The sequence below is a fragment of the Scyliorhinus torazame genome, chromosome 15 (genome assembly GCF_047496885.1).
Source record: "Scyliorhinus torazame isolate Kashiwa2021f chromosome 15, sScyTor2.1, whole genome shotgun sequence".
NCBI lineage: Eukaryota > Metazoa > Chordata > Chondrichthyes > Carcharhiniformes > Scyliorhinidae > Scyliorhinus > Scyliorhinus torazame.
This window is the reverse complement of record NC_092721.1, coordinates 193,426,164-193,451,318: the sequence shown is the minus strand read 5'-3', so window position 1 is coordinate 193,451,318 and position 25,155 is coordinate 193,426,164. Positions and strand designations below refer to the sequence as shown.

The 25,155-nt window shown below is 52.3% G+C and overlaps 1 long non-coding RNA gene across 1 annotated transcript; it reads left to right on the top strand.

Annotated features, from left to right (window-relative positions):
- Positions 1-307: 307 nt before the first annotated feature.
- LOC140391468 (uncharacterized) lies at positions 308-23,677 on the top strand. The gene is made up of 3 exons (XR_011935086.1): positions 308-408; positions 4,403-4,522; positions 23,542-23,677. It is a non-coding gene; the product is annotated as an uncharacterized lncRNA (long non-coding RNA).
- Positions 23,678-25,155: the final 1,478 nt, after the last annotated feature.

Here is a 25,155-nt window from a genome sequence, read left to right as displayed (position 1 = left end):
CGTGATTCTTCCCATTTCACTCTCCTGTTTATGTATCCTGAAGTCTGTAACTATCCTCACCACTGCTAACTTGCTAAATTTTGTATTGTTTTCAAACTTTATAATGCTGTTCCCTCCACTCACCCCGAGTTAATAAAGCAATTGAAAATATCAATATATCATTGCACCCAGGACTGCCCTGCTGGTGGGGGGGGGGGTTGTGGTTCGGGCACCCGACTGTCTGAAGAACAGGAATTCACTGCCATATTTTGTTTCCTGTAACTGAGCCAATTTCAGCCGACGGCGCACACCCGCCAGGGGTTTTCCAACGGCGAGGGGTGTATTCAGCGGGGAGCCCCATCGGCGACGGTGGGACGAGAAGACCTCACCTCTGGCCAATGTTGGGCCAGCTCCGCCGTCATGAGGCAGGTAAAACATCCCGCCCAATGAAGGAGGTGAAGTTAAGGGGAAAGAGAATTATGATTTCCACGTCTGATTGCCGTCCTCTGATTTTTTGCGCAATTGCTTTGGGCATTCAGTCAGCACAAGCAGCCAGCTTCACTGTGGCATGATGGTTCTCAACCAAATACTTAGGCCCGGAGGGCTGTGGATCTGAACCCTTGTTTCAGGTCAGATCAGTAAAGGCAAGCACCAAGGGCAACTTCTGTCTGATTTAATTTTGGCTGTGAGTAATCTCGCGGTGTATAATTCTGAAGGATTTCTATTTATTAGAACACAGGAGGATTTAGAAACTAAAAGAATCCTTCAGTATTCAGTATAAATTAGTGACACCGCACAAATGCTTTATCCATGTATGATAATCGATAAACACATATTAGGGGTTTTAAATACACCTCATGTTGTTGATAAAGTTAATCTGTGTTCAGCACCTGGAATGTGTTTAGGTGATGGGTGGTGTTATGTAACAGCAGCTCGTGGGACAACTGTGCGATGACACCAGGTGCAAAGAAATTATTATACTGTTAGTGCTACTGTTCATCCATACGGAATATGGGATAATGTGCAACATGGAGATAAGCAATGCAAGGGGTCGCTGAGAGACCCAGACAATTGTGAGGATCCACGAATAAAAAGCAACAATGGGCTGATTAACAGAGTCTCAGCAACATAAAGAGATAGGGATAGGAATAGGCCATTGAGTCACAGAATCCCTACAGTGCAGAAGGAGGCCATTCGGCCCATTGAGTCTGCACTGGCCCTTCGAAAAAGCACCGTATCTAAGCTCAATCCCCCCCGCCCTATCCCCGTAATCCCACCTATCCTCCGGGCACAATGGGGTGACTTAGCATGGCGGCCAGCCCGCTTCGCCTGCACAACGTTGGTCTGTAGGAGGAAAGGGCAGCACCCAGAGGAAACCCACGCAGACACGGGGAGAATGTGCAAACTCCACTCAGAGAGTCACCCGAGGCCGGAATTGAACCCGGCTCACTGCCGCTGTGGGGCAGCAGTGCTAACCAGTGTGCCGCCGTGCCAGTGGAGAGGTCACCAACGTTAATGGATGCAGCCTCTCTGTGGAAGCCTGGGGGTGAGGGAGGGAGGCGGGGGGGGGGGGGGGGGGGGGCACGGTTTACAGGGGTGCAGGGGCCAGAGCCAGAGAATCCATGACCCAAAGTGAATGGTCATGAATAGGCCCCACAGTCCCAATGATCTACTTGAAGGTGTTCCCCTCTGACACTCAGCATTCCGATTCCTTCTTTTTAATCATACTTACCTGAAGGTGCCTGGAGACCTCCCGCCTGTCTCACCAGTCCACACCTCCCCTGATAATACCACCTGGGCTGCAGAACCACTGGGCCTCTGATTAGGCCGGCAGCATCGGGAGCCCCCCTGCTGTCCTCAATTGGAATGACTGGACAACAAGCAGTCAATTCGAAGGCCACCTGTGCTAGTCACTGAGCCGGTCCCATTGCCAGCGAGTGTGGCTCAGGACCCACATTCTTCCCTGATGCCAGCGTCCTGGGGTGAAATTCAACCCCTAATCTCAACAGCTTTTTGGGAGAGAGGATTCCATACTTCCACAAGCTATTGCTTTTAGGCAAGCTTCCTGGCACCGACCCTGAATGATCTGTCTCTAGTTTTTTAATGTGAACAGTACATCAAAGGAACAGGCCCTTCTGCCCTCCAAGCCTGCACCAATCACGTGGGCTATCTCGACCAACCGCCTGTATCCTTACATATCCCGTATGTTCATGTGCCTATCCAGGTACGTCTTAGAGGTTGCGAATGTATCTGCCTCAACCACCTCCCTTGGCAGTGCATTCCAGGCCACCACCACCTTCTATGTAAAAAACTTACCCCGCACATCTCCACTGAACCTTTCCCCCCTCACCTTAAACTTTTGCCCACTTGTAATTGTCATTTCCGCCCTGGGAAAAAGCCTCCAATTGTTCACCCTATCCGTACCCCGAATAATTTTATAAACTTCTATCAGATCGCTCCTCTCCCTCCGTCTCTCCAGGAAGAACAATCCCAGTTTATTCAGTCTCTCCTCGTGGCTAATATCCTCCATTCCAGACAACATCCTGGTAAACCTTTTCTGTACTCTCTTCAAAGCCTCCACACCCTTCTGGTCGTGTGGTGACCAGAATTGGACACAGTATTCCGAATATGGCCTAACCGACGTTCTATATAATTGCAACATAATTTTTGAGTTTTTATACTCAATATCCCTTCCTATGAAGGCAAGCATGCCAAATGCATTCTTTACCACCATTTCCAACTGTGCTGCCACTTTTAAGGATCTGTGGATCTGCACGCCCAGATCTCTCTGTGTCTCGATGCTCCTGATGATTCTGCCATTTATTTTATAGCTCCCACCTGAATTGGAACTACCAAAATGCATCATCTCGCATTTGGCCAGGTTAAATTCCATCTGCCATTTCTCTGCCCAATTTTGCAGCCTATCTATATCCTGTTGTATTCTCTGACAATCTTCATCACTATCCGCAACTCCTGCAATCTTAGTATCATCTGCAAACTTGCTAATCAAACCCGCTGCGTTTTCTTCCAAGTCATTTATATATATTACAAAGAGCAGAGGTCCCAGTACTGACCCTGCGAAACACCTCTAGTTACAGCCCTCCAATCGGAAAAACACCCTTCCACTGCTACCCTCTGTCTTCTATGGCCAAGCCAGTTCTGGATCCATCCAGCTAGTTCACCGCTGACCCCATGTGATCTAATCTTTTGCACCAGCCTGCCACGAGGGACCTTATCAAATGCTTTACTAAAGTCCATGGAGACAACATCCACAGCCCTTCCCTCGCCAATCATTTTTGTCACCTCCTCAAAATATTCAATCAAATTAGTGAGACATGACCTCCCTCGTACAAAACCATGCTGCCTGTCGTTAATAAGACCATTCACTTCCGAATGTGCATAGATCCTATCTCTGAGAATCTTTTCCAACAATTTCACTATTACTCACGCCAAGCTCACTGGCCTATAATTACCCAAATTATCCTTGCAACCCTTCTTAAATAATGGTACAACATTGGCTATCCTCCAATCCTCTGGGATATCACCTGTGGTCAATGAGGACACAGATTTCTGTCAGAGGCCCAGTGATTTCATCTCTTGCCTTCCTCAGAAATCTGGGATAGATGCCATCTTGCCCTGGGGATTGGTCTACCTTAATGCTTTTTAACACACCTAACACTTCCTCCCTCGTAATAACGACCTGTTCTAAAGTGTTTACACATCCGCTTGAGACACCACCAATCAACGTGTCCCTCTCCATTGTGAATACCGATGCAAAATACTCTTTAAGGACCTCACCTACTTCCTTTAGTTCTGCACATAATTTCCCTCCTTTCATCCTTGAGTGGACTAGCTCTTTCTCTAACTACCCTCTTGTTACTAATATACGTATAAGATGCCTTGGGATTCTTCTTAATCCTATCTGCCAAGGACATTTTGTGACCCCTTTTTGCCCTCCTAACTCCCTGCTTGGGCTCTTTTCTACTTTCCTTGTATTCCTGAAGTGCTTTATCTGTTTTTAGTTGTCTGTACCTCACAGATGCATCTTTTTTCTTTTCGACAAGTTATGCACATTGGTTCTGGGCTCTCTCACCAGAGGAAATAGTTTCACGTGATTTGCCTGATCAACTCCTTTGATCATCTTAAGCACAAGCCATTTTCTGAAGCCCTTGCAGCCTTTTCTCTTGCTAAATTGGTTTGATAGTTTTCAGCTCACGTCAGTGCCAACCTCTGTAAGAGATGGGTTAATTCTGTACACTGTGATGATACTTGGCAGCCTTCCAGGGCCAGGATGTTGACTGGGACATAAAGCACCAGGTGTTCAAACTCAGACATTCTCATGCCAAGCTATTCTTGTTTAACACTTTATTCATCCAACTATTTACAACATCTTGCTGACTTTCCAGACTTGTTTATTCCACAGTACAACTGAGAGGTGCTCCTGCTTGTTTGCTGAACTTCACCTCAGACCTGAGTCACGACAGGTGCCAGGAGCTGAATCTTGAAGCCGCCAATAACACTGGGGCCCCCAGCGAGCTGATGGGTGAGAGATTATTGTGTTGTATTCTTATTATAGTATATTATACTCTTCTCTCATATTAGTCTTATCAATAAAGTAGAGAAGACAGACTTCTGTCGTTGTTCTCTTAATTACATTGTGTATGAATCTCAAAAAACACTTGGAGTAATCCAAGACATATTTGACGTAGTCGGCAGGATTCGGTGGCAATGTTTAAGAGAAAGGGACAGGCACCTAAGGAGCCTAAGCCTAAGACCTACTGTGTTCCAGGATGGAATGCGGCAGACTGGGGTTCTGGCTCAATGGCTAATTTGTTGACGCAGGTGGGTGCCCGATGAGAGGGAAGCACTGTCCTTGTAGGTAGTGTCAATAAAGTAGAGTAGACAAACTTCAGTCGCTGTTCTCTTAATTACATTGTGTCCGAATCACAAAGAACCCTTGGAGTAATCCAAGGCAACCTCTGGCATAGAAAATCAGAGCAAGAGGGGTCTATTCAGCCCTTCGAGCCTGCTCCAACATTCATCATAATCATGGCTGACCATCCAACTTAATAGCCTAATCCCGCCTTCCCCCCACATCCTTTGATCCCCTTCACCCCAAGAGCTGTATCTAACTCCTTCTTGAAACCATACCATGTTTTGGCCTCCATTCTATATTACGGTAATAATGCTACTTTGAGTGAGGAATGGCCATATTAATATAATATTAATATTAATGCCAAGATTTTGAATACTAAAGGCACAATTTTATGTATGTATTAAGAAATGCCCATACTATAATGACTTTTTTCTTCCCATTTTCTTCCAATCTATTAAGTTTTAATTCAATTTTGCTCTGTCACGTAGAATTCTGCAATACATAGAGCGGACATAAATGATTCATTTCGTAGAATCATAGAATCCCGACAGTGCAGAGGGAGGCCATTCGGCCCATTGAGCCTGCACTGACCCTTTGAACGACCACACTACATAGGCCCAAATCCCCATCCTATTCCTGAAACCCCACCCTAAGTGACACGTTATCATGGCCTGTACCTGTACATCTTTGGACTGTGGGAGGAAACCAGGCACAGGGAGGATGTACAAAATCTACACAGACAGTCACCTGACATCAGAAGTGAACCACTGTGCCAGCCCTAGGGCAGCACGGTAGCATTGTGGATAGCACAATTGCTTCACAGCTCCAGGGTCCCAGGTTCAATTCCCGGCTTGGGTCACTGTCTGTGCGGAGTCTGCACATCCTCCCCGTGTGTGCGTGGATTTCCTCCGGGTGCTCCGGTTTCCTCCCACAGTCCAAAGATGTGCAGGTTAGGTGGATTGGCCATGATAAATTGCCCCTTAGTGTCCAAAATTGCCCTTAGTGTTGGGTGGGGTTACTGAGTTATGTGGATAGGGTAGGGGTGTGGGCTTGGGTAGGGTGCTCTTTCTAAGAGCTGGTGCAGACTCGATGGGCAGAATGGCCTCCTTCTGTACTGTAAATTCTATGATTCTATGATTAAACAGTACCAAATCCATCACATTTTTTTTCCCTCTCTTTGGGCGAAATTCTCCGTTATCGGCGGAAACTCCGCCGATCGGCGCAAAAAACGGCGCAAATCCCACTTGCGTCACGTCATAAAAATGGGCCGATAGTCTGCGGCCCGAAATGGGCTAGCAGCGACGTAACGGGATCCGCGCTTGCGCAGTGGTTCACGCCGTGCAGCGTCATACGCGCTGCACGGCGTGATGGCTCATAAGGCCGCGCAGCTCCCCCCCCACCCGACCGGAACAGCCGACCGCAACACCCGACTTGATGGCTGGCCGTCGCTCAGCCCCAAGGTTCGAGTCACGCGATGTGGAGGCGCTCCTGGATGCGGTGCAGCAGAGGAGGGACGCCCTGTATCCCGGGCACGGCCGCAGAGTTGCCCCACGCCACAGCCGGCGTCTGTGGAGGGAGGTGGCAGAGGCCGTCACCGCTGTGGCCCTAACAGCACGGACAGGCACCCAGTGCCACAAGAAGGTGAACGACCTCGTCAGAGCAGGCAGGGTGAGTGTCCCCCATATCCCCCATATCCCCACTCCCCCAAATCCCCCCCCATATCCCCCCTCCCCCATATCCCCCATATCCCCCCCTCCCCCATATCCCCCCTCCCCCATATCCCCCCCTCCCCCATATCCCCCCTCCCCCATATCCCCCCTCCCCCATATCCCCCCTCCCCCATATCCCCCATATCCCCCATATCCCCCCTCCCCCATATCCCCCACATCCCCCCTCCCCCATATCCCCCCTCCACCATATCCCCCATATTCCCCCCTCCCCCATATCCCCCTCCCCCATATCCCCCATATCACCCCTCCCCCATATCCCCCCCTCCCCCATATCCCCCATATCCCCCATATCCCCCCTCCCCCATATCCCCCATATTCCCCCCTCCCCCATATCCCCCCTCCCCCATATCCCCCATATCCCCCCTCCCCCATATTCCCCATATCCCCCCTCCCCCATATCCCCCCTCCCACATATCCCCCCTCCCCCATATCCCCCATATCCCCCTTCCCCCATATCCCCCATATCCCCCCTCCCCCATATCCCCCATATTCCCCCCTCCCCCATATCCCCCCTCCCCCATATCCCCCCTCCCCCATATCCCCCATATTCCCCCCTCCCCCATATCCCCCCTCCCCCATATTCCCCATATCCCCCCTCCCCATATCCCCCCTCCCACATATCCCCCCTCCCCCATATCCCCCATATCCCCCTTCCCCCATATCCCCCATATCCCCCCTCCCCCATATCCCCCATATTCCCCCCTCCCCCATATCCCCCTCCCCCATATCCCCCATATCCCCCATATCCCCCTTCCCCCATATCCCCCATATCCCCCCTCCCCCATATCCCCCATATTCCCCCCTCCCCCATATCCCCCCTCCCCCATATCCCCCCTCCCCCATATCCCCCATATTCCCCCCTCCCCCATATCCCCCCTCCCCCATATTCCCCATATCCCCCCTCCCCATATCCCCCCTCCCACATATCCCCCCTCCCCCATATCCCCCATATCCCCCATATCCCCTCTCCCCCAAATCCCCCCTCCCCCATATCCCCCCTCCCCCATATCCCCCCTCCCCCATATCCCTCATATCCCCCATATCCCCCATATGCCCCCTCCCCCATATCCCCCCCTGCCCCATATCCCCCCTCCCCCATATCCCCCATATCCCCCCTCCCACATATCCCCCCCTCCCCCATAACCCCCATATCCCCCCTCCCCCATATCCCCCATATCCCCCTCCACCATATCCCCCATATTCCCCCTCCCCCATATCCCCCCTCCCCCATATCCCCCATATCCCCCCTCCCCCATATCCCCCCTCCCCCATATCCCCCATATTCCCCCCTCCCCCATATACCCCCTCCCCCATATCCCCCCTCCCCCATATTCCCCATATCCCCCCCTCCCACATATCCCCCTCCCACATATCCCCCCCTCCCCCATATCCCACATATCCCCCCTCCCCCATATCCCCCATATCCCCCTCCCCCATATCCCCCATATTCCCCCCTCCCCCATATCCCCCCTCCCCCATATCCCCCCCTCCCCCATATCCCCCATATCCCCAAGTGAATCCAGCCCTAACCTTAACCTCTGCAATGCACGCGCAACCGATGGCGTGCATTCATATACCTGCCTAACACTGTTGCCTTTTACCCCTGCCACCACCCCCCCCCCCCCAGGAGAAGCGCGCACACAACAATAGGGAGCATGTGAGGACTGGAGGAGGGCCCGCTGATGAGAGGCCACTGACCGTACACGAGGAAAGGGCCCTGGAACTGGCTGGCGGACCTGAGGACCGGGAGGTTGCTGATGCAGAGGTCGGGGCCCCACGAGCAAGTGAGCCACCAACAGCCCGTCCCCATATCCCCCCTCCCCTATATCCCCCTCTCCCATATCACCTGATCACTGCCTGATGTCTAACCATGCATGCTTCATTGTGTATCGCAGGACCAAACGTCCAGGCACCCATCCCCGCAGATGCAGACCGCCCGCAGGATGCCCCTCGGAGACCACGGGAGACGGAGAGACCCGCACCCTCCAGCATGCGACGCCCGCAGGATGCCCCTCGGAGACCACGGGAGACGGAGAGACCCGCACCCTCCAGCATGCGACGCCCGCAGGATGCCCCTCGGAGACCACGGGAGACGGAGAGACCCGAACCCTCCAGCATGCGACGCCCGCAGGATGCCCCTCGGAGACCACGGGAGACGGAGAGACCCGGACCCTCCAGCATGCGACGCCCGCAGGATGCCCCTCGGAGACCACGGGAAACGGAGAGACCTGGAGCAACAGGGAGACGACACCCCCGTCACGTGCGGGAGCGACCACCCAGCGATGAGGGGGGCAGCCACAGGCCCCCGTCACATCCGAGCCAGGACACCACTACACAGGACACCACTATCCAGGACACCCCTACCCGGGACACCACTACCCAGGACACCCCTACCCGGGACACCACTACCCGGGACAGCACTACCCGGGACAGCACTACCCGGGACAGCACTACCCGGGACAGCACTACCCAGGACACCCCTACCCGGGAAAACGAAATACCGGACAGTGACTCAGAGTGGATGGGTGGAGACGAACCCCCACCCCAAAGTGCCATGGACTCAGAGTGGGACGAAGAGCACGACACAACGCCACTGCTGTCACCAACACCCTCCATCATCGCAGAAACACTCACCACGGTTGGGCACTTTAGTGATGAGGCGTCTGGTACACTCACTGGTACGCACAACACAGCTGTCCCGGTACAGCAGGTGGAGGTAGGAGCAGCAGAGGGACCGGGCGGTCGGAGGGCAGCCCAGGCCAAGCGAACATCTGCCGCCCAGATGGATCCCGGGTTCCTGCAGTTACCACACCCACACATAGATCCGATGCAACCACCGACACGGAGACGAGCGAATAGGGTGACGGGTGGCTTGCGGCGGCTGCGGTCGCAGGTGGAGGAGTCCACCCGCGTCCAGGAGCTGGGAGTGGTCCCGGTCATGCGTGCCACCCAGGCTGACACCGCACGGGTGGCGTCCGCGGTGGAGGCAATGGGTGCGACGGTGTCAGACATGGGGAACGGTTTGCGAGGCCTGGGGCCTTCCGTGCAGGCGGCGTCTGTGGCCCAGGAAATGGCTGCCCTCTCACAGGAGGCCATGAGCCAGTGCCAGCTCCAGATGGCAGAGGCGCTCAACGCCATAGCCCAGTCTCAGCACGCCGTAGCCCAGTCTCAGCAGGCCATGGCCCAGTCTCAGCAGGCCATGGCCCAGTCTCAGCAGGCCATAGCCCAGTCTCTGCAGGCCATGGCCCAGTCTCTGCAGGCCATGGCCCAGTCTCAGCAGGCCATCGCTGAGGGCATCGGCGCCAGTGGCCATGTGCGAGCTGGCGTCGCACTGTCGCAGACAGGGTTCGACAACCCCCTGGGCTCCATGGCTGCAAACCTGCAGACCCCTGTCGATACCAGCACGGGCCTCCAGGACTGGCAGCGCCAGATGTCGGGGGCGCGTCGGATGGCCAGTCCGTTCGCATCCCCCACCCATGTAGAGGCCTGGGGGCCATCGGGCACCCCGAGGGAGGAGGAGGTGATGTGGTCCGTCCCGGCTCCCTCTGTACGGGAGGTCCCGGTACACCGCGACACCTCGGACTCCCTCCCTTCCGTCCCAGGTGCATCGGGTGGGCAACGGGCAGGACAGGCTGGCAGCTCGCCATCCCAGTCGCCCGGGCCGCAGCCTGGCCCATCTAGGCTAGGACACCCCAGGAAACGGCCGCCAAAGGGATCCAGTGTCAGAGGGCAGGAATCACAGGAGTCCACCTCCAGTTCTGCTGTACCGTCTGGGGAACCACGTAGACGTAGTCAAAGGGCCCGTAAGGCCAAACAATTAGACACTGAGTAAGTTGGCACGGGTGCAGGGCACAGATGAGTTTTAGGCGCTAGGGCACGTGCATGAACTCCTTTGGTTATTAAAGTCAATGTTACACCTACCAAAGCTGCCTTTGTGCTCTGTCCAAAGTGTGCGGGGGTGTCATGTACGTTGAGCGCAAGTGTGTGTGTGAGGGGTGGTCTTACCTCAGCCCCAGGTGAGTCTGCCCCCTTCCCCCTGGGCCGCCATCAACATCCCCCGGGCAGAGGACGGGACCGTGCGCTGCAGTGTCACAGCCGCATGCAGGGATGGTCCGGGTGGATGGTGGTACTGTGGCCATGGGTCAGACATAGTCCAACGATGTAGAGCCAGGAGCTCATCGGAGGCGGGTTGTCATCATTCTCCATGGCCTGCGATAGACACGCGTCCACCCGCAACTGGGTGAGCCCGGCCCGTTGTGCCGCCGGTGGATCGGCAATTGGGAGTGGGGGGGTGGTGTGCATGCGGGTGGGGTGTGTGGGGTTGGGGAGGGGGGTGAGGGTGCTGGGTGGGTGGATGGGTGGGGGGTGTGGGTGGTCGGCTGTTGTCATGGTGTGCGGTCTGTGGCCATACTACCCGATTCCCACGCCCATCTAGTCAGTGAAGCGGGCGTCTATCAGTCTGTTCCGTGCCCGCTGGGCCAGCCGGTAACGGTGGACAGCCACCCGTCTGTGTCTACCCCGTCTGCCCTGACCATTGCCCCCATCCCCCTCATCTGGGGAGGACTGGGCCTCTTCCTGCTGCTCCTCCACTCCGCCCTCCTCTGCCTGCGGCACATCGCCCCTCTGCTGGGCTATGTTGTGCAGGACGCAGCACACCACAATGATGCGGCCGACCCTATCTGACCGATACTGGAGGGCGCCCCCAGAGAGGTCCAGGCACCTGAAACGCATCTTCAGCACGCCAAAGCACCTCTCGATCACTCCCCTTGTCGCTACATGGGCATCATTGTAGCGGTTCTCCGCCTCATTGCGTGGCCTCCGTATAGGCGTCATCAGCCACGATCGCAATGGGTAGCCCCTGTCGCCCAGCAACCAGCCCCTCAGCCGGGGATGGCGTCACTCGTACATGCAGGGGATGGATGACCGCGACAACACGAATGAGTCGTGTACACTGCCTGGGTGACGGGCGCAGACGTGCAGGATCATCATGCGGTGGTCGCAGACCACCTGTACGTTCATCGAATAGGTCCCCTTCCTATTAGTGAACACGGCCCTGTTATCTGCAGGTGGCCGCACGGCGACGTGCATCCCATCGATCGCGCCCTGGACCATGGGGAACCCGGCAATGGCAGAGAAGCCCACGGCCCGGGCATCTTGGCTGGCCCGGTCCACGGGGAAGCGGATGTAGCGGTGCGCCATGGCATAAAGGGCATCTCTCACTGCCCGGATGCACCGATGCACCGATGTCTGCGATATGCCGGACAGGTCCCCACTCGGTGCCTGGAATGACCCCGTTGCATAAAAGTTCAGTGCCACCGTAACCTTGACGGACACGGGGAGAGGGTGTCCCCCGCCAGTGCCACGCGGTGACAGGTGTGCCAGCAGGTGGCAGATGTGTGCCACGGTTTCCCGGCTCATCCGGAGTCTCCTCCTGCATTCCCGGTCCGTGAGGTCCTGGTATGACTGCCGGGGCCGGTACACACGGGGCGCCCTCGGGTGCCTCCGTTGCCGTGGGGCCGCGACGTCCTCCTCCCCCTCCTTGTCCTGTCGGTCAGGTGTCCCTCCAGCCTGGGCGGCTGCCGCCTGCCCCTCTGCGGCAGCCTGCGCCGCCTCTCTGGCACGCTCCTCCTCCTCCTCCTCCTCCTCCTCCTCATCCAGGGCAACATAGACATGAGCGGCTGCCACCACGGCGGCCAACATCGCTGGATGGTCTGAAAACATGACGGCCTGGTGGGGGGGGAGGGGAACGACGACATGTCATCATTGCCCATATCCCCTCCTCCCCCCAGCCAGGTGGCATGGACCGCATGGGTCCAACTGTTGGAGGCTGGCACCTGGCCAGGTGGACCAACTCATTTGCCCTCCCATCACCCACCCCGGCACGGACCCCCCCCCCCCCAACCTCCACCCCGGCACGGACCCCCTCCCCAACCCCCAACCTCCACCCCAGCACGGACCCCCCCCCCCCCAACCTCCACCCCGGCACGGACCCCCTCCCCAACCTCCACCCCGGCACGGACCCCCTCCCCAACCTCCACCCCGGCACGGACCCCCTCCCCAACCTCCACCCCGGCACGGACCCCCTCCCCAACCCCCAACCTCCACCCCAGCACGGACCCCCCCCCCAACCTCCACCCCGGCACGGACCCCCTCCACAACCCCCAACCTCCACCCCGGCACGGACCCCCTCCCGGCACTCCCCCGGAGCCCAGCCTACTCTAACCACCCCCCCCCCCCCCCCCGCCGCACACACACACAAGCCGAGACACACCTCTCCTCAGGCAATCAGTCTGCGGCCACGCCATTTCCTGCCCAGAGCCAACCCCCCAGGCCGTCACTCACCTCCTCGCTGGTCGGCGTGAGCCTGGAGCACCGGGTCACGCCGATGAAAAGGAGGTTTGATTCACGTCGACGTGAACGGTCATCACGTCGACGGGACTTCGGCCCATCCGGAAGGGAGAATATCGGCAGGCCGAAAATCGGCTGCCTTGCGCAGACCCGTGACATTCTCCGCGGCAGCGGCGCCATTAACGCCCCGCCGACTTTTCTCCCTTCGGAGACTTCGGCGGGGGCGGGATTCACGGCGGCCAACGGCCATTCTCCGACCCGGCGGGGGGTCGGAGAATGACGCCCTTTAACTCTGGAGAAGAGTCATGCAGACTTGAAACATGGGGCGCGATTCTCCGACCCCCCACCGGGTTGGAGAATCGCCGGGGGCCGGCGTGAATCCCGCCACAGTCGTGTCCCGAATTCTCCGCCACCGGAGATTCGGCGGGGGCGGGAATCGTGCCGTGCCGGTCGGCGGAAATCCCCCGGCGATTCTCCGGTCCGCGATGGGCCAAAGTCCCGCTGCTGTCAACCCACGCAAGCCGGCGTGGATTGAACCACCTTTTGAACGGCGGGACAAGGCAGCGCGGGCGGGCTCCGGGATCCTGGGGTGGGCGCGGGGTGATCTGGCCCCGGGGGGTGCCCCCACGGTGGCCTGGCCCGCGATCAGGGCCCACCGATCCGTGGGCAGGCCTGTGCCGTGGGGCACTCTTTTCCTTCCGCCTTCGCCATGGTCTCCACTATGGCAGAGGCGTAAGAGACCCCCTCCACTGCGTATGCGCGGGGATGCCGTGAGCGGCCGCTGACGCTCCCGCGCATGCGCCACACGGCAAAGTCATTTCCACGCCAGCTGGCGGGGCACCAAACGCCTTTCCCACCAGCTGGCGGGGTGGAAATCAGTCCGGCGCGGGCCTAGCCCCTCAAGGTGAGGGCTCGGCCCCTCAAGATGCGGAGGATTCCGCACCTTTGGGGCGGCGCAATGCCGGATTGGTTCACGCGTTTTTGCCGCAGGTCGGCGGACATCGTGCCGATTGCGGAGAATCCCGCCCATTACCTCTATTTCTCTCTCCACTGATGAGTTTAGCCAGCATTTTCTCTTTTTATTTATTGTAAATGTAACGAAATCTTGCTACAGCTATACAGGGCATTATTGAGACAACAAAAGTTCTGTGTACAGTTTGTATCTCCTGATTCAAGGATGGATATACTTGCATTAAAAGCCATTCAGGGAAGGTTCATTTAGCTGATCATACAGAATCATATAATTTACAGTGCAAAAGGAGGCCATTCGGCCCATCAAGTCTGCACCGGCCCTTGGAAAGAGCACCCTACTTAAGCCCACGCCTCCACCCTATCCCATAACCCAGTAACCCCACCTAACCTTTTGGACACAAAGGGGCAATTTAGCATGGTCAATCCACCTAACCTGCACATCTTTGGACTGTGGGAGGAAACCGGAGCATCCGGAGGAAAGACACACAGACACGGGGAGAAAGTTCAAACTCCACACAGACAGTCACCTGAGGCCGGAGTAGAACCCGGGTCCCTAGAGATGTGAGGAAAATAGAGTTAAAACAATAATTAGATCAGCCATGATCTTTTTGACTGGCGGATGCAGGCTCGAGGGCCGAATGGCCGACACCAGCTCATACTTCTTGCTCTGTTATGGAGGGTCGGCAGCTCAGCAGTGCCAGCAGCATTGGGAGCAGTGGCCACTTCCTGTACTGTACCGTACACAGCTGAGAGGATGCAGCGATGGACAACTGCCCTAGCAATGAGGTGAGTGTGTTCTGGAGTTGCTGGGTCCATCTCACGCAGATTCTGATGAGATGTGGGGAGGTGTAGGAGCTTGGCTAGGGCAGGGTGGAGTGCTGTCGAGGGAAGCCATTGCTGCCATGGATGTCGTTCCTCGTACCAGAGAGTGCCCGACTAAGTACGCTTCACCATACAAGCCTGCAGTGAATTTATCGGTGTTCTCCATCCAGAGTTGACAACCCATTCACGACTGGTAAATTTTCAGATGTGGCAAAAAGGGACATAATTGGTTGCCCAAGTGACCTCTGTGTGGGAGGCCAATCCTCCAGTTTCCGTGCCAGTTCTAAAATGCCACGGCAGCAGAAAGGTGACAGGGACTCTACCCGTCCACCTTCCCTTGCTATTTACAGGCACGGCATCTTCCCAGCCTGTCTCAAGGAGGGAGTTGGTAGCAGCCTGCATTGCCTGATATAACATCAAAATGTCTCAGATCAAGAAGGCAACATGCCAACAGCTCGCGGCTGACACCCAAAGACAAACCGAGGAGATAAAGTACATGTAGTTGTAAGAGAAAGCCCGAGAGTTCGAACAGGATGCTGACCATCATGATATTCAAAGCATTTTGAAGCCAGCAGGGCCATCGAAAGACCAAGATCCAAATTGGAAAATAAAAGGTCTCCTTTACTCACAGGATGGTGTTTCTCTTCTTAAGGATGACAATACCACCTGTCAACACGTGTTCTGGATGTGTTGCGGCTGTCCTGCAACAGCTTGGCTAGGGGATCAAAGAGTGAACTGTCAAATAAACTTGACTGTCCTTCGAGAAACCAGCTCCATATTCGGGCAAAATCTCTGCAAAAATCAACGTTAGTGCACTGGACGCTGGCACCTGCCTTTCCTGCCTGTTTACTCAACTCTTAAAATGGTCAACATTCCAGTGCAGGGTGAAGAAAACGCTTCAAAGACACTCTGCAACTCCCTTTGAAGAGCGGCAGTGTTAGCATTGATGACTGGGAGGAACCTGCTGCCAATCATTCAATATGGTGACAACCCGCCCATCTAGCTGCCTCACGCATTGCGTCACAATGTCTGAATGTTGAGGCAGACCAGTGGCAGAGAAGGCAAGAAAAAGAAGAAAACCCTACATTCTGGACACTACTGCCTTGTGGAACGTCTTGCCCTATGTGCTCAATAGTCTAACTCTGCCTATTAAGCCACATGAAGGTCCAAGAGAAACTCGCAAACTTGAGTAGATCACCCTCAAAATAGCCAACGATGAGAGGGCTGGTAACTATCACAATGTCTCCCCTCTCACAATCCTTTCATAATTTTAAGTATGATTTTAATCTGATTTAATCAATCAGTTCTAGTTCTAGAACTAGCTCTAGACTCTCCAACTATGGACTCTCCAACTATGGAACAGCCTCTCAGCATCTACCCAGTCCAGTCCTTCATCAGAATTCCCCATGTTTCAATGAGTTTATTTCTCATTCTTTTAAATTGCTGGGACTCCAGGCCCATTCTGCTCAATGACCTCTCATAAGGCAACTCTACCACCTCAGGAATCTCAGAAGGTAGACAGTTCTGGGCGCCATGCTATAGGAAGAATAGGAACGCATTGGAGAGAGTGCAGAAGAGGTTCACAAGAATGGTTCCAGGGATGAGAAATTTCAGTTCTCAAGGTAGATTGGAGAAGTTCTCCTTGGAGAGAGGAAGGCTCCGAGGAGATTTGTTAGAGATTCTCAAAATCATCAGCTGGCTGGACTGAGTAGGTAGGAAGTAACTGTTCCCGCTTGTAAAAAGATCAATAACGGGAGGACACAGATCTAATGTGATTGACAGAAGAAGCAAATATGTTGAATGTAACGATGCTCTTTCAGAGATTCCACTCGTGAAAACAAAAAGGATTTATTAACAAGAGTTGTTCAGCAGCCTACAGCAGCCGCCTGATTGCACCTAGGTCTCTGCATGTCTTTTACCGAAGCGACGCTCCATCCCCTGAGATAATTACCCACTCTGAGTCCCAATTGGTCTCCAGGGTCAGGTGACCCTGACTCTGCTGTGTTACCCTTAAAGGGACAATCACCACAAATCACCACCGCGTGGCAAAGAAACGTTTTCGCGCAGCGAGTGCTTCGGACCTGGAATGCACGGCCTGGAAGGGTGGTGGAGGCAGATTCAATCGAGGCATTCGAGAAGGAATAGGATAAGTACTTGACTGGAAACAGTGTGCAGGGGTTGGGAGGAGGGGGGGGGGGGGGGGGGGGGGGGGGGGGGGAAGGGCTCAAGAAAGGCACCAAGTCGTTTGGAGAGCTAGTGCGGACACGATAGGCTAAATGGTCTCTTTCTGCGCCGTGACAATTCTGCAATTGTGTGAATCAACCGAAGCATTTCCATTCACAATTTAATTTCAACGGAGGTAAAGATTGATGCCTCCTGTGGCAAACAGGCATTATTAACCGGTGTCAAATTGAAAAGCTCCAACAAGATCACGCATGCGTTAAATGCACACATTTTTTCCAACAATCCATAAACACCAAAATAATTCATTGCAAACACTTCATTGCATTCAAAAAGCTTAAGTTGCTGTCCTTGATTACCTCTAATATTAGTATTTCGTGTTTCAAGTTTTATAAACAGGCAGATCGCGATTAATTCCTTGCAATCAAACGTTGATTGATGTCCAATAACCTTCCAGCAGCCTTGCCACACTTATTCCTTCCATGTGTTGACCGACAAGACAAATTACATGATCATCATTATAGCCCCCTTAAGCAAGAAACAGGCTCTCAGGAGAATATAATGGCCCAGAACCTGCTGAAGCAACAACTGGGCATAAATGATGCACACCGGCAATAATGTGTAAATCAACCGGCAATTTCAGTGGGACTCAGGGATATTCTGTGAGTTGCTAATCTTCGGAACATGCTGGTCGATTTATGCTTCTCTGCCATTTACTCTGCACAAGCAAACAGCTACTCTTAGCCTCCATGTCATTTTACGAATGTATAGAGAAAATTAGAATAGGAACAAGCGTAGGCCATTTGGCCCTTCGAACCTGGTCCGCCATTCAACAAGATCATGGCGAATCCTCTATCTCAACATCATGTCGGGCTCTCTCCCCATACCCTTTGACACCTTTAGAGTCTAGAAATTTATTTCCTTATTAAATAATTTCAATGATTTGGCCTCCACAGCCTTCTGTGGTAGAACATTCTGTAGGTTCACCACCCTCTGAGTGAAGGTATTTCTCATCATCCCAGTCCTAAACCACTTTACCCTGTATCCTGAGACTGTGTACTCTTGTTCCAGACATCCCCACAGCCTTAGGAAACAATATCCCTGCACAAAGTCTGTCCAGTCCTCTCAGAATTTTACATGTTTCACTTAGGCTCCCTCTCATTCTTCTAGATTCCAGTGAATAAAGGCCCAATTAATAGCTTTGCATCTGAATTGACCATTAATTGTGCACGTCGCAAAAAGTTGGTGATTAATTAAAAATAAATAATTGGGTACTCTAAAAATGTTTTTAAAAGTGGGATCTTTCCAACGTCGGTGCAGACTCGATGGGCCAAACGGCCTCCTTCTGCACTGCAAATTCTATGTTCTGGTTTCATTCCTTCAGGTGATGACATCACAAAAAAGCTGTGACCTGAGTGGCTGGTTGGGAATCTACACTAAATTAAAAAAATTAAGCATTGGTAACTAATTAAACATAATTACTTAATTATAACTTAGAGGGGTATCTAAGCCAGAGATCGGAGAGTACTATATTTAGCTTTCACATTTATAGTAGAAATCTAGTGCGAGGAAACTGATAGTTAACAGTAACTTTTTTAATTTTTAAAAAACTTTTAACTTTAATTTACTAATTAATTGACGCAATGTCAGTTAGAGGGGTGCAGTGCTCTGACTGTGAGATGTGGCAGGTCCGGGAGACTTCCAGCGTCCCTGATGCCTTCATCTGCAGAAAGTGCACCCAACTGGAGCTCCTCACAGACCGCATGGTCCGGTTGGAGCAGCAATTGGATGCACTTAGGAGCATGCAGGTGGCGGAAAGCGTCATAGATAGCAGTTATATAAATGTGGTCACACCCAAGGTGCAGGCAGAGAAATGGGTGACCACCAGAAAGGGCAGGCAGTCAGTGCAGGAATCCCCTGTGGTTGTCCCCCTCTCGAACAGGTACCCCTTTGGATACTGTCAGGGGGGATAGCTTATCAGGGGAAAACAGCAGCAGCCAGATCAGTGGCTCTGATGTTCAGAAGGGAGGGTCAAAGCGTAGAAGAGCAATAGTAATAGGGGACTGATTAGTCAGGGGCACAGATAAGCGCTTCTGTGGATGTGAAAGAGACTCCAGGATGGTATGTTGCCTCCCTGGTGCCAGGGTCCAGGATATCTCCAAATGGGTAGAGGGCATCCTGAAGGGGAGGGCAAACAGGCAGCAGTCGTTGTACATATTGGTACTAACGACATAGGCAGGAAGGGGCATGAGGTCCTGCAGCAGGAGTTCAGGGAGCTAGGCAGAAAGTTAAAAGACAGGACCTCTAGGGTTGTAATCTCGGGATTACTCCCTGTGCCACGTGCCAGTGAGGCTAGAAATAGGAAGATAGAGCAGCTAAACACGTGGCTAAACAGCTGGTGTAGGAGGGAGGGTTTCCGTTATCTGGACCACTGGGAGCTCTTCCGGGGCAGGTGTGACCTATATAAGAAGGGCGGGTTGCATCTACACTGGAGAGGCATAAATATCCTGGCCGCGAGGTTTGCTAGTGCCACACAGGAGGGTTTAACCTAGTATGGCAAGGGGGTGGGCACGGGAGGAATAGGTCAGAAGGTGAGAACATTGAGGGAGAATAGGGAATAGGGACAGTGTGGCTCTGAGGCAGAGCAGACAGGGAGAAGTTGCTGAACACAGCGGGTCTGGTGGCCTGAAGTGCTTATGTTTTAATGCAAGAAGTATTACGGGTAATGCAGATGAACTTAGAGCTTGGATTAGTACTTGGAACTATGATGTTATTGCCATTACAGAGACCTGGTTGAGGGAAGGGCAGGATTGGCAGCTAAACGCCCAGGATTTAGATGTTTCAGGTGGGATAGAGGGGGATGTAAAAGGGGTGGCAGAGTTGCGCTACTGGTTAGGGAGGATATCACAGCTGTACTACGGGAAGACACCTCAGAGGGCAGTGAGGCTATATGGGTAGAGATCAGGAATAAGAAGGGTGCAGTCACAATATTGGGGGTTTACTACAGGAATCCCAACAGCCAGCAGGAGATAGAGGAGCAGATAGGTAGACAGATTTTGGAAAAGAGTAAAAACAACAGGGTTGTGGTGATGGGAGACTTCAACTTCCCCAATATTGACTGGGACTCACTTAGTGCCAGGGGCTTAGACGGGGCAGAGTTTGTAAGGAGCATCTAGGAGGGCTTCTTAAAACAATATGTAGACAGTCCAACTAGGGAAGGGGTGGTACTGGACCTGGTATTGGGGAATGAGCCCGGCCAGGTGGTAGAAGTTTCAGTAGGGAAGCATTTCGGGAACAGTGACCACGATTCAGTAAGTTTTAAAGTGCTGGTCGACAAGGATAAGAGTGGTCTAGGATGAATGTGCTAAATTGGGGGAAGGCTAATTATAACAATATTAGGCGGGCACTGAAGAACCTAGCTTGGGGGGGGGGGGGGCGGCTGTTTGAGGGCAAATCAACATCTGACATGTGGGAGGCTTTCAAGTGTCAGTTGAAAGGAATTCAGGACCAGCATGTTCCTGTGAGGAAGAGGGATAAATACGGCAATTTTTGGGAACCTTGGATAATGAGAGATATTGTAGGCCGCGTCAAAAAGAAAAAGGAGGCATTTGTCAGGGCAAAAAGGCTGGGAACAGACGAAGCCTGTGTGGAATATAAGGAAAGTAGGAAGGAACTTAAGCAAGGAGTCAGGAGGGCTAGAAGGGGTCACGAAAAGTCATTGGCAAATAGGGTTAAGGAAAATCCCAAGGCTTTTTACACGTACATAAAAAGCAAGAGGGTAGCCAGGGAAAGGGTTGGCCCACTGAAGGATAGGCAAGGGAATCTATGTGTGGAGCCAGAGGAAATGGGCGAGGTACGAAGTGAATACTTTGCATCAGTATTCACCAAAGAGAAGGAATTGGTAGATGTTGAGTCTGGAGAAGGGGGTGTAGATAGCCTGGGTCACATTGAGATCCAAAAAGACGAGGTGTTGGGCTTCTTAAAAAATATTAAGGTAGATAAATCCCCAGGGCCTGATGGGATCTACTGAATACTGAAGGAGGCTGGAGAGGAAATTGCTGAGGCCTTGACAGAAATCTTTGGATCCTCACTGTCTTCAGGTGATGTCCCGGAAGACTGGAGATTAGCCAATGTTGTTCCTCTGTTTAAGAAGGGTAGCAAGGATAATCCAGGGAACTACAGGCTGGTGAGCCTTACTTCAGTGGTAGGGAAATTACTGGAGAGAATTCTTCGAGACAGGATCTACTCCCATTTGGAAGCAAATGGACGTATTAGTGAGAGGCAGCATAGTTTTGTGAAGGGGAGATCGTGTCTCACTAACTTGATAGAGTTTTTCGAGGAGGTCAGAAAGATGATTGATGCAGGTAGGGCAGTGGATGTTGTCTATATGGACTTCAGTAAGGCCTTTGACAAGGTCCCTCATGGTAGACTAGTACAAAAGGTGAAGTCACACGGGATCAGGGGTGAGCTGGCAAGGTGGATACAGAACTGGCTACGTCATAGAAGGCAGAGAGTAGCAATGGAAGGATACTTTTCTAATTGGAGGGCTGTGACCAGTGGTGTTCCACAGGGATCAGTGCTGGGACCTTTGCTCTTTGTAGTATATATAAATGATTTGGAGGAAAATGTAACTGGTCTGATTAGTAAGTTTGCAGACGACACAAAGGTTAGTGGAATTGCGGATAGCGATGAGGACTGTCAGAGGATATAGCAGGATTTAGATTGTTTGGAGACTTGGGCGGAGAGATGGCAGATGGAGTTTAATCTGGACAAATGTGAGGTAATGCATTTTGGAAGGTCTAATGCAGGTCGGGAATATACAGTGAATGGTAGAACCCACAAGAGTATTGAAAGTCAGAGAGATCTAGGTGTACAGGTCCACAGGTCACTGAAAGGGGCAACACAGGTGGAGAAGGTAGTCAAGAAGGCATACGGCATGCTTGCCTTCATTGGCCAGGGCATTGAGTATAAGAATTGGCAAGTCATGTTGCAGCTGTATAGAACCTTAGTTAGGCCACACTTGGAGTATAGTGTTCAATTCTGGTCGCCACACTACCAGAAGGATGTGGAGGCTTTAGAGAGGGTGCAGAAGAGATTTACCAGGATGTTGCCTGGTATGGAGGGCATTAGCTATGAGGAGCGGTTGAATAAACTTGGTTTGTTCTCGCTGGAACGACGGAGGTTGAGGGGCGACCTGATAGAGTTCTACAAAATTATGAAGGGCATAGACATAATGGATAGTCAGAGGCTTTTCCCCAGTGTAGAGGGGTCAATTACTAGGGGGCATAGGTTTAAGGTGAGAGGGGCAACGTTTAGAGTAGATGTACGAGACAAGTTTTTTACACAGAGGGTAGTGGGTGCCTGGAACCCGCTACCGGAGGAGGTGGTGGAAGCAGGGACGATAGTGACATTTAAGGGGCATCTTGACAAATACATGAATAGGATGGGAATAGAGGGATACGGACCCAGGAAGTGTAGAAGATTGTAGTTTAGTCGGGCAGCATGGTCGGCACGGGCTTGGAGGGCCGAAGGGCCTTTTCCTGTGCTATACATTTCTTTGTTCTTTGTAAGGGGCAATTTAGTGTGGCCAATCCACCTACCCTGCACATCTTTGGGTTGTGGGGGCGAAACCCACGCAAACACAGGGAGAATGTGCAAACTCCACACGGACAGTGACTCAGAGCCGGGATCGAACTTGGGACCTCGGCGCCGTGAGGCAGCAATGCTAACCACTGTGCCACCGTGCTGCCTCCCGATGATGAATAATTGTTGGCGATTCTGAAAGTGTTTACATTTTTCTTTCTTTTGCTCTCTCTCTCTCTCGCACACCTGTATTTTGTTATCTCTCTATTTTTCTTTCTGTCCCGATCTGACCCCATTTACTTCTCTCACTTTCCTTTGCAAATTCTGAACTCACACTGGTTAAGAAGATAAACGGTTGGTCCTGTAGTCCACTCACATTGCAGATATCCTGTTGTCCTGCTCGGCTATCAGCTCGTGTTTCCAGCAAATTACGAGGCAATTTTTCTTCGAGCTGGAGTCTGCGAGAAAAATGTCTAACAATGTCCGGAACAGATGTAACACTTCAGCAAATGCCCACCCCATTCAGTCATCATTGAACCTGTGGCTGCTGAGATGTATGTTAAATATTCCATACAGCCAAGATCGGGGGCAAAACAAATTCTAAAACGCGACATCTGGAAAGGAAAATGTCACTACTTTGGTCATCTGTTTAGAGCTGAAAAGCTGTGGGTACCTATTCTAGCGTCAAAGTAGAGGGCAACAGAAAGAGGGGTCGACCTACTGGAGGCCGGATGGACAGCACGGTAGCACAGTGGTTAGCACTGTTGCTTCACAGCGCAAGGGTCCAAGGTTCGATTCCCGCTTGGGTCACTGTCTGTGCAGAGTCTCCCCGTATCTGCGCGGGTTTCCTCCGGGTGCTCCGGTTTCCTCCTACAAGTCCTGACAGACGTGCTTGTTAGGTAATTTGGACATTCTGAATTCTCCCTCTGTGTACCCGAACAGGCGCCGGAATGTGGCAACTCAGAGTTTTTCACAGTAACTTCATTGCAGTGTTAATGTAAGTCTACTTGTGACAATAATAAAGGTTATTATTATTATTATGTCACACAGGTGTTGCAAACCGAGCCACAGCGGATGTGTGAGGATGGAACAACACAGACGCACGTGACTTCCCAAGACAGCAGAAGTCTTCACTGAATGTCATAACATATAGTCACTAACCTGTAACAACAGGTGGTTAGGAATGGTAAGCAGGATTTACGCGCAGATTTACGATATTTACTGTATTATATATATACATATTAAATCATTTGAAATGGGGTGAAGGATGAAGTCTTGTCTCAGGGTTCGAGTGGGGGACTCACATGACCACAGATACATTTTTATGGTTTCAGTTGTCTTCTGAACCTGTGGATATCATAGAATCAATAACAGAATCACTGCAGTGCAGAAGAGGCCCTTTTGGCCAAACGCGTCTGCACCGACTTTCTGAGAGAGCACCCGACCAAGGAGAGAGGTCTGAGTGTGTATGTGTGCGATAGAGAGAGGTCTGAGTGTGTATGTGTGTGCTGGTGTGTGATTGAGAGAGGTATGAGTGTGTATGTGTGTGATAGAGAGAGGTATGAGTGTGTATGTGTGTGATAGAGAGAGGTCTGAGTGTGTATGTGTGTGATAGAGAGAGGTATGAGTGTGGATGTGTGTCTTTGTCTGTGATAGAGAGAGGTGTGAGTGTGTATGTGTGTGTTTGTGTGTGATAGAGAGAGGCATGCATGTGTATGTGTGTGTTTGTGTGTGATAGAGAGGTATGAGTGTGTATGTGTGTGATAGAGAGGTATGAGTGTGTATGTGTGTGTTTGTGTGTGATAGAGAGAGGCATGCATGTGTATGTGTGTGTTTGTGTGTGATAGAGAGGTATGAGTGTGTATGTGTGTGATAGAGAGGTATGAGTGTGTATGTGTGTGTTTGTATGTGATAGAGGTATGAGTGTGTATGTGTGTGTTTGTGTGAAAGAGAGAGGCATGAGTGTGTATGTGTGTGTTTGTGTGTGATAGAGAGAAATATGAGTGTGTATGTGTGTGTTTGTGTGTGATAGAGAAAGGTATGAGTGTGTATGTGTGTGTTTTTGTGTGATAGAGAGAGGCATGCGTGTGTATGTGTGTGTTTGTTTGTGATAGAGAGAGGCATGCATGTGTATGTGTGTGTTTGTGTGTGATACAGAGAGGTATGAGTGTGGATGTGTGTGTTTGTGTGTGATAGAGAGAGGTATGAGTGTGTATGTGTGTGTTTGTGTGTGATAGAGAGAGGCATGCATGTGTATGTGTGTGTTTGTGTGTGATACAGAGAGGTATGAGTGTGTATGTGTGTGTTTGTGTGTGATAGAGAGAGGCATGCATGTGTATGTGTGTGTTTGTGTGTGATAGAGAGAGGCATGCATGTGTATGTGTGTGTTTGTGTGTGATACAGAGAGGTATGAGTGTGGATGTGTGTGTTTGTGTGTGATAGCAATGTATGAGTGATGAGTGTGTATTGTGTACTTGTGTCTGAGAGACAGAGTTGGGAGTGTGAGTCTGTGTGCGACAGAGAGATAGTAGTGCGTGTGTGTGAGAGAGGGAGAAGCGAGAGTGTGTGATGTGTGTGTACGCGTGTGTCATATATGAGAATCCAGCTCTCCAGCAGCACTCCTAATATAAATTTGTGAGCAAAGGAAGCATCATCACTCCTCCC